The sequence below is a fragment of the Glycine soja genome, chromosome 7 (assembly GCF_004193775.1).
Source record: "Glycine soja cultivar W05 chromosome 7, ASM419377v2, whole genome shotgun sequence".
Taxonomy (NCBI): Eukaryota; Viridiplantae; Streptophyta; class Magnoliopsida; order Fabales; family Fabaceae; genus Glycine; species Glycine soja.
The window spans coordinates 38,259,206-38,270,216 of NC_041008.1; positions in this window are offsets into that span (position 1 = coordinate 38,259,206).

An 11,011-nucleotide genomic window follows, 5' to 3' on the forward strand; every position below is an offset into this window, starting at 1 on the left:
GAGCCAATCATAAATAATTACCTTTCCTGCATACAGTACCCCTCCCACCAAAATAAAAACACCTCCAAACATCATCTGTGTTTGTCGTCCAATGCATGTTCCAGGGCCATCCATCCATTGAACAAATGAATACCCAAAGCTAGGGTCATATTCTTTCAACCAGGACCTGCTGTGAAATTGTATCTGTTGCAGACTTGCAGGATATTATCAACATTGAACACCCCTCCTCTGATTTCTCTCCTTCCATACGACCCAAGTTGCTGCACACCAAATGTACTTCAATCTATTATTTGCTATCTTCCCTCCCTTAATCAAACAATGTTGCCAGAAATGTGATATTGCTGAAACTTGTAAAACAGTGGAAATATTTAATTAGCCACGCATAATAGGACCTCCAAATAGCTTCTACCTTTTCACATAAGAAAAGGTGATCAGCATACTCTTCCTGATTATTACACGCAGAACAGAAGAAGTTATCATTGGGCAAAGTAACTGTTCTTTAAATTCACCGCTGTTGGCAAACGATCATGAAATAACCTCCATAAGAAAATGTGGATTTTTGGTGGAATTTTTAATTGCCATAGCTGCTGAAAAATATCCACTTCATGGCTGCCATAATACCAATTCTGCATTGCTAAGTATGCTGAGTGAACCGAGAACTTTCCAGCTCCTTCCCCTTCCCACCACCAAGTATCATCTACCTCTTTATGAAGTTGACCATTGTTGATCAGATTTTGGAAATTCTGCATCAAGTTTAGCTCCTATTGAAACCACGATCTACGCCACTTCAATTCCCACCTCCAAAGTTCACCTTCCCACCTCCCTACTTGATTAATACATTCCTTTTGATTCTTTGGATTCAAAAACAATCTAGGATAGGAATTTGTTGGAAAAAAACTTAACTCACAGAATGAAGGGAGATGAATGCACACATTTTATTGAATAATAATCTGTTTAAATAGAGATTTTTGTAACTGAACAAAATTATAAAAGCAATAACTGACTTCCTAAATAATAACCACTAACATAACAACTATTGTAACTGAAAAGAATCATAAAAAACAATAATTGAAAATAAAATAAACAGTCCTAAACATTCATGATAGACAACTGCTGATACACATGTTCAACACGTAACAGTGGTTGACAAGTCCAAGTTTCTCTCTCAGTAACTCAAATCTGCTTCTCGGAAGAGCTTTGGTGAATATATCTGATAACTGGTCTTCAGTCTTGCAATACTTCAAGCACACTGCACCATCCCTTTGTACATCTCTAAGAAAAAATAATTTGATGCTAAAATGCTTTGTTTTTTCATGAAAAACTGGATTTTTAGAGATGGCTATGGCTGCCTGATTGTCCACCATTACTTCTGTGTTCAGGCCTTTCAACGAGTTTCCAAGTCTGATTTTTATCAATCATGACAAGCTCCTCCTGCATTGTAGCACTCCATTTTGGATCCTCCTTTGCATCCCAATATCTTGTAGGTTCTAGAACTGCTACATTACATCTTTCATAAATATCTGAGAGCAATCTAGTGCCTCTCATGGGTGCATCATCAATAAACTCATCTTGATTTTGTAAATGGTCAGCTATCGACATCTATTCAGTATTATTCCAGCTCCATTTCTCATTCTCCATGAAGTACACGTCCCTGCTTATCAAAATTTTCCTTGTATGAGGTTGGAAAACTCTATAAGCTTTAGATACTGAACTATATACCACAAAGATACCAGGTTCAGCTTTTTTGTCTAGCTTGTCTCTCTTAATCTGTGGCACATAAGTAAAACACAAGCATCCAAATACTTTAAAAATTTTCAAGTAAGGTTTATAACCATAACAAGTCTCAAAAGAAGTCTTCCCGTTTACTGTTTTGGTGGGAAGTTGATTTAGCAAGAATACTGCAGTGTTTGCAGTTTCTGCCCAATATTCCTTAGGTAACCCTTTCTCATGAAGCATACATCTGACTATTTCCATTATCGTTCGATTCTTTCTTTCACTAACCCTATTTTGTTGAGGGATGTAAGAAGCTATTAATTGATGCTCAATGCCTGCTTCGTCACAAAACATGGTGAGTTATGCAGAAGTGTACTCCTTGCCGTTATCAGACCTCAAAGCTTGAATCATGCAACCACTTTGCTTTTCAATCCACTACTTAAATCTCCAAAATACACCTGTAACCTCTGACTTAGACTTGAGAAAGTAAATCTAGCACATTTTGGTTAATCATCTATAAAGATGATGTAATATTTACTATCTTTAAGCAAAGCAGTCCTTTGAGGTCCGGCCAAATCTGTGTGAATCAACTGCAGCTTCTCTGTTGCTCTCCAAGTTGATTGTTTGAAGGGTAATCTTGCTTGCTTGCCATATTGACATGTTTCACAGCTTGGTAATTTAGAATCTAAGTGCTTGCCATATTGACATCTTCAAAAAAAAATCTAGGATAGGAGTTCACTAGATCATCTTCTCCTATCCATTTGTCTAACCACACTTTAACTTTGTCCCTACGGCCAATCTTCCAAGATACCAGATTTTTAAACCATTTTGATTCATTTAATCCACCACATGTCTTTGAAAGATCCCTCCACCAAATAGATGCTTCTTTTGAAACATCATCCCTTTCTAGAGCTCTCCATCCACCATATTTGGAGTCCAAAATTTCACTCCATAAAGATTTGTCATAAAAAAATAGTTCCCATATTCTCCATTTTGCAAGAAGGACATCATGAAAAGGGTAATGTCCTTAAGCCCAAGTTCACCGTGACTTTTTGGTTTGCAAATACTTTTCCAACTTACCCATGCTATCTTACTTCTTTCTCCTTCACCTCCCCAAATAAACTTTCTTTGTATTGCAACAATCTTCCTAACCACTACCTTAGGCATTTTGAAGAATGACAAGAAAAATAATGGAAGGGAAGACAAAATCGAATTTGCAAGACACCCTCCCGGCAAGTGTCAAAGTCTTAGTTTTCCAACAAGCTATTTTTCTTGTTAAATTTCATGACAATAGGATCCCATATCTCTTCTCTCCTGGGGTTAGAACCAATTGGTATTCCCAAATAAACAAAAGGAATTTGTAAAAGCTTACAATTTGATAGACTTGCATACCTTTGCACTTGACTCCTATCCATTCCAATTTTCTCAAATATACTTTTGAAAAAAATAATTAACTTTAAGGCCCGCGACCAACTTAAAACATCTTAAATTTTTTTTTATAGTCACAACATTCCCACAAAAATTATATCATTTGCATATTGAAGTAAATTTACACTCACATTCTTTTTTCCCACCAAGAAAAATTTAAATAATCCTTCCTTGATAGCTTCTCTCATGCATCATGCCACAAAGTCCTTTTGCAATAATGGTAAAAAGAAGTGGGCTAGAGGATCCCTTTACTTCAAACCTTTGTTAATGTTGAATTCATTTGTTGGACTTCCATTAACGAAGATTAAGACTCTACTTGACTCCAAGCATCTTCTAATCCACAAACATCACTTTTCCTTGAAACCCAACCTCTTCAACATGTATAGGAGTAATTTCCAATTGATCGTATCATACACCTTTTCATAGTCAACTTTGTCTTTGATCACCAAAGCACTATGTAATAGATATCTTCCTTCTTGAAACACACTTTGTCTTTGACCAATCACCTCATTTAGGACTCTTTTTAGCCTATTTGATAACATTTTTCCAAAATTTTATACATGCATTCCACTAAGGAAATAGGTGTAAAGTCTTCCAAATGTTGCGGATCTTCACATTTAGGAATGCAGGCAATGAAAGATGAATTGTTTTCTCTAGGTAAAGCCCCATTGCTTTGAAATTCCTCCATAAATCTCATGATATCACTCTTCATGATGTCCCAAAAAGCCTTTATGAACTTAAAATTAAGTCCATCCGACCCCAGGTTCTTTGAACTATCACATGCCCACATTGCCTTCATGACCTCCACTTCCTCAAAATTTGACAACAATATAGTATTATCATCATTTGAGATAGGTTTGAACTCCTCATCTAACTTAGGCTGCCTCCTCCATTGTGAGTCACTAAACCTTGCTTCAAAGAAAAGTTTTACTTCCTCCTTCACTTTATGTGGCTCCTCTTCCCAAATACCACCAATGTACACTCCTCTTAGCATATTGTTCTTCCTCCTCTAATTCGCCATTATATGAAAAAAATCTAGTATTGCCAGGCCAACGATTCATTACTTGCTCTAGATTTTTTTATAGCCAGGCCAACGATTCATTACTTACCACCACCCTCCAAAAAGCTTCTTGTAATTCTATTTTTCTCCTTTTTTTCCTCTTCATTTAAACCCCCGTGATCCTCCTTTATCTCCAAAAGATTAATTTCTTGTGTAATGCAACTTTGTTTCCTTTCCAAGTTTCCAAAAGGCTCCAAATCCCAAGTCTTAAGTTTTTTTTTCAACTCCTTTAGTTTCTCCTTTAAGACGAAAGCCACCCACCCTTCAAAATTCATGTTCCTCCAAGCTTCCTCTACAAATTCAATAAATTTGCTATCCGAAAACCAACAATCCAACATTTTGAAAGATTTTGGACCCCAATCCACAATTGTATCTTTCAATACAATAGGGAAATGATCTTAAATATTCCTTTCAAGGATGTATTGTGCCTTCCGATACACATATTCAATCATTCTTTAGACACCAAAATCCTATCTATTGTACTTCTTGCCTCCCCATTTGGCCTATACCATGTAAATTTCCTCCCCACCACCTTGCCTCCCCATTTGGCCTATACCATGTAAATTTCCTCCCCACCACCGGCATGTCATCCACCTCCATCTCTTCTAGGAACAAGTTGAACTCTTTCTTTTTCTCTCCCTCCCCTACACCCACTATCTCTGCCACCTTTCTCACAATTAAAATCTCCAATTAAACACCACATCTCTACATTACTATTTGCTTTCTCCGCCTTTAAATATTCCCACAACCTCCTTTTTTGACTTGCATTGCATGATGAATATACATTTACAATCACCACTTGACATAATTTTTCTTTCCACAACCCTCCCATACCAACAAACCCACTTCCTACAATTTTCTTCATAATGAGAAAGACTTTGTATCCCATTCACTTAGAAGACCCCTGGCTGCTCCCACTGATGGAATAGCTATCCACTCCAAATCATTGTCTTCCCTCAAAGAAAAACAGCTTCTTTTCAATAACTTCCTTTTTAGTTTCTTGAACACATAACATTTGTGTCTCTTCTTTTTGTATAAGTTGCTTCACAATCTTCCATTTGACATTCCCCCCAACCCCTACCATTATAAGACAAAATCTTCATTTAATAACCGCTTCAGCTCCCCCTTTTGATGCTTTCTCTACATCCCTCAACCCCTCTCTATGCCTTTCCTCCATAGCTACTAATTTTCCCAGCATGTTACTATTTTCCCCATCATACGAAACTCCACACTTCTCCCTATTATCCCAAATCTTCTCAGCTTCCTTGTTATCATTTTTATTCCATATAACACCTTGTTACAATTTCTGATGTCATTGTCCGAAATGCAGTTATTAAACCAAAGTTGATACTTCCCTCCCTGTGACTTCACAAGATTCAAATTATCTCCGCCACCTTTCTTGTTGTCATTTGTCTCACTACTATCTTCAATTTCTGATTCTATCAGGATAGATGGCCCTCTTATTTCTCCACGTCTAGCTAACAGTGTTACTTGTGATGTTTCTCCAACTCCCTTTTTTCTGGCCAGAATCCCAAACTTGTTTCTGGAAGTGAAAGATGTCTTTGTGAGTTCGTCTTGTGTTGTATGTAAATTCTGTTATGCCTTCCTACTATCTCCTTTTCTTCCACCCTCCTTTTTAGACTTCATTAGTCATCCCTTTTCCACACCCCCTTCATACTCTTCACTTCTATTTGTGTTTCAGGTTCTAGGCTATCTGTAACATCCCAATTTTTCGTAAATAAATTTAAAAAGCTTTTTAGTAAAAATAAATAAATAAATAAATAAATATAGAGCAAATAATAGGCTGAGTACCCTAGATATAAATAGTTATGTTAAGTCAGTTGTCTCCTTTTGGCCTCATTTTCGTTTTTCCCCTTCTCCTCTCAAAACCCTTTCTTTTTCCCGCAGCCCACCAAACCAGTCTCAGAAATCTCGAACCCGTTCACCGTTGGATCGTCGTGAAATTTGAGTATCATGTTCGCAACACAATTCCGAACATTCTCACCGTTGGGAATTTCGATATCATGTCTGAACTGAGAGAAACACCCTTCGCATTGTAGCCTTTTTCTTTCCCGCAGAAACCCAGAGCTGTCTTGGTAAAACTACGATCCCGGTTTCGTTAACCGTTGGATTATTGTGAAATTTGGATATGTTGTTCGAAATTCAAATCCGCACGCTTCCACCATTGAGATTTGCGAGATAATATTCGTGGAGGGAGAAAAAGGAATCGCATGAAGACAGTATAAGTGGAGGTTTCAATCTCTTCTCCGTCTCTCTGACGTTTGAAAATTCTATCGGAGCAGTCGGAGGAATAACTGAAAGAATTTCAGGGAACCGCTAGAGATGTTGCTATCCCTGGCTGAAGACACGTGAGTCCGCTCAGAGGTAAGGGATGAGTTATTCACAGTTGGGGATTAGTGAGAACATGTGTAGGGATCCTTAGAGGATTAAATTGGGGTTTTATTTTGAGATGTTTATTAAATTGCAATTTTTCCTTTATGATTATAAATAAAATATTGATGTCCTAATGAAAATTGCTTGATAAATTGTGCTCTTGATATTTGTATATTTCGACCTATGATTTTGATATAATTGTGTAATATTAGTTAAGGGGTTTTAGTCCTAATGTTGTGATAGTGTTTTATATAAATTGTTATATTGAGGATATGAAATGATGATTCAAATTGTGAGTATGTGATGAATTGTAGAAGAATATGTTGCTTTGAGATTATAATATTGTTATTGATATTGAGTATAAGTGTAAAGTTGAACATGTGTTAATTTGTGAGATACGTGTAAACATGTGATGGTGGATTGTCACACTATGAGAAGTGAAATTGTGAATGAGTTCTAGTTGTGGATAAGTGTGTAGTTAACACTTGATGTGAAATTACTTGTGTGGTAAGCTATGAATTGTACAATAACCCGACCAATGTTATCTTGAGAAAAGCGTTGATGCACAGTGTTAAAGAGAAAATGTAGGTTTCCTATTTAGGAGCCAGTGTTAAATCATAGTGCGATTGTGTTGAAAGTGTTTAAAACACGAGTGTAAGGTCGTGGGTATTGTATAATTCATGAGCAGTGTCTGCATGCAAAAAATTATTTTAGGGGTTGGACCTGAATCAGGAGGGAGAGGCCCTGACGGACTCTTCGGAGTGTAGGCCTTGGGGGTCACCGGGTTTGAGTGCTCCTTTAAGCCTATGCTGATCTCATATGGTTGGAGCATTCTCGCAAAACATCGTGACCCTGACTGGTCTCCCTATGATCTTACTTAGTGAGAGTGACCTGACAAACCCATTGTGTGGTGTGTCTTGTTATGTACTCCTAAGCGCCCCAGGGTGGTTTTTCACTGACATGGTACCACATTGCATATAGGATTGAGTCTTAGCATAACTATTGCATATGCTTGCTAATTGATGTGTTATTATATCTTGATCGAAGTGTGGGATTCTTGTGTAATGTGATTGATAATTGAAAAGTGAATTTTGAATGATGAAGTGGTGAAGTTACGTGAGCTATGTTTAAGCAAGTGGTATCTCATTTATATAATATGTATATTTAATTGTCTTGTTTCTCTATTAGCTAGGAATGTGATAACTCACTCCCTGTGTGTTGTTGTGTTTGGATCCTGTGATGATCTTGAACTTGTGTTCGAGGGAGCAGATGAATAGGTGGATGACTATGAAGAACCTCATGCTAGAGGACACGGGAACACCACGCTCTGATAGGATGTGACATTAGGATATAGGTTCTATATTAATTGTATGAGACTTATATGATTTTCTTTGAGTCGAGATGACTTTATTATTTATTTGGACAAGTTTGAATATGATGTAGAAGAAAGTGAATGTGAACCTTTTATCCATTTGAAAAGCTTGTATTTAAAAATGTTTTAAAAATACTTTTAATTAATATTTAAATTTTTATTCATTTATTAATATATATGTGAGGGGTAGAGGGTGTCACACTATCAACCTTACGATCTTCTTCTGCCTCACCAACGATCTACCATTATTCTCATCCATCTTGAGACCCTCATGTGTTTCTTGGACCTTAGATCCCTCAAGTGCTTCCTTACTGTAACCTGGCATTTGCCATTATCCCTGCCTTCTCATATACATTTGTTCTAGTGCTATACGACCCAGCCCTTCACATTACAAAGATTTACACAAAATAAGGAATGAAACAATAGAACAACCACACATTAGTGCATTAAGTTTTGTAAAACTATTCGCAGTGTCAATCAATTTCGTTGAATATTTGCTGACGTATTATATATATATGCGTATGTGTACCACCCCAATTTCGTTGAATATTTTCTAAAATCAATTCATAATAAAATCGATCCAAAACCACTTTAAATCCTTTTTAATGGGTTGATTTGATGTTCAAATTTTAAATGGATATGAATTGAATAGTGATTGAATTTCTAAAAATTCAATCCATGTTTACTGGACTTTGAAAAAACTCAAAACAAATCATTCGTCATTGAGGTCAAGCCAGAAGATGCTTTGCCCGAGGCCGTGGCCAATATGCTCTACCCAAAGCTTAGATGAGATTATATTGATTAAGTTGAACATATTTTGATTAAGGTCGAATTAAAATTATTTTACGCAAGACTAAGTTAAAGATATTCTGTTTATTTATGATTTGGAATTGGTTTATGATTTGAAAATGATTTTAAGACCAAATTGGTATTGAATCAATAATCACTTTTAAAACTAATTTTGAATTAGTTTAATAAAATTCAAACCATTTTTTTAAAATATAGGTGTGGAATTTAAATCCAATGTACATTTAATTAAATATGATTTGGATTTTTAAAAATCAATCCATGCCCACCCTTATACTTCTAAGTGAAATTTTTGACATGAAAAATCAATATTATGAGTTTTTCGACTCAAAATTGGTTTTAAATTATGAAATGGTTGTAAAATTGATTGTTGTTGACTCAACACCGATTCTAAAATCAGTTCTATGCCATAAACAAGTTTCAAAATTAGTTTCAAAACCAAATTGGTGTTTATTGTTGAATACCGGTTTTAAAAAAATCCAAATTGCTTCTTAAAATCCACATCCTTTCAATGGATATGGTTTTGATATATATAGATTGGTTCTTAAAATCCACCTCTATGCGCTCACACTAACCGTCCGCGCACATGCAATAAATTACAAGTGTTAATTGTCAACCGCTTAACCACTTGTAATCCTGGGACCAATTAACGAAAATTAAAGTCATGGACATATCTAATGGCTTAGTTGTTTTTTTCTTTTCTTTTACTAATGACTTAGTAGTCGATAATAACTATCTGCTTATTTTTTTAAAAATAGTTTATTTAAGTTAACTATAAGAAGTATTCAGATCGATATACATCAAGTAATGATGAGTTTTAGGCACATATGTAGATACAAGACAGAGAATTCAAATACAAAATATTTAAGCTTTAAGCATTTCTATTCATTAAAATCTTTTGCTTTTTATTTTTATTTACCAAGAAAGATAATATTTGTAATGTTGAGATTGCATTGCATGTACCTAATTTAGATGTTCCATCACTACTACAAACGTGACTTTTAATAACATTTTTTTAATACTTGTTAAAAACCTATGGTCACATTTAAAAAAGTTATTAAATTATAAATAAATATTATTAATATGTTTATAGATATTTTATCAAATATTATATATAATCCATATTAAAAAACATATTATTAACATTTATTTATAATTTTGTAATATTTTTAAAATATCATAAAAAAATAGTAATATTTTGATTGAGCATTAAATAAAAAAATATTGTTAAAAATCACATTTTATATTTTATAGTAAGACATTTTATCATCCTCTGCATGAATGTGGGCTAGAGTCCCCATAATAAGCTAGGTTAACAAAATTTCCCTTGGTACCATCCTTAGCGAGATAGCCTGGTGCCCAGGAGCAAATTGAGTAACTGTGATTGGCTAAAACTGCTTATAATTTAGGCTTGTATGGTAATTCTTTGAGTGAATTCCTGTTGGCAACCCCTGCACGCCATATTAGTGCTTTCCAATTCTACTACCTTTTTATGTCTCAAAAATATTCTCACTTTATTATTTTTCTTTGAAAATTTCAAAAGTATTTGCATTCACTTTTAAGAGAGAATTTGAGCCCAACATGGTGCTACAAATAACATTAAATATTCCATTTGAGGATTACTTCTAATTAATAGGTATACCAACAATAGTACCCCACTATAAGCTGTTAATTACTAGCACTTTGTTAAGTCTAATTTCAGCTTAGATAAAGCCCGGTATAAAGGTTTTCGGATTGACGGATATTATCCCATATCCATTTCTTAAAACAGGTGGAGAAATTTCTTGACGCACACAAAAGCATATACAACTATTGTGTTTAAAGGACCGATTGAACCGTGGCATCTGAATATCTGTATCTTTCATTTTTGTGTTTCTCCTTAGAGGAAGATAAATTGCTTTATTAATATCTTCAAGCAGTTGGGTGTTAGAGTCAAATGCATTACTAGAGTTGTAGAACATTTGAAAAACTTTCAAGCATGTTAAATGCAGCAGCTTGCAAGGCTTGGGCAAATCACTGTGACCCTCAACTAGAACATGTTGAAGGAACTCTTTCGTCCTTTCATCTATCTCTCTCCCCAAAGCAATTGAATCTTTCATCCCCAAATTTGGGTTCTTCATCAAATTGAGCTGAAGAAAATTCCACTTTCCTTCTTCCGTTCCGTTTCCCTCTGTTATGTACACATAAAATGGGACTTGTTATGAGAGATTTTATTTTTAGGGTTAATTAAGATTTTA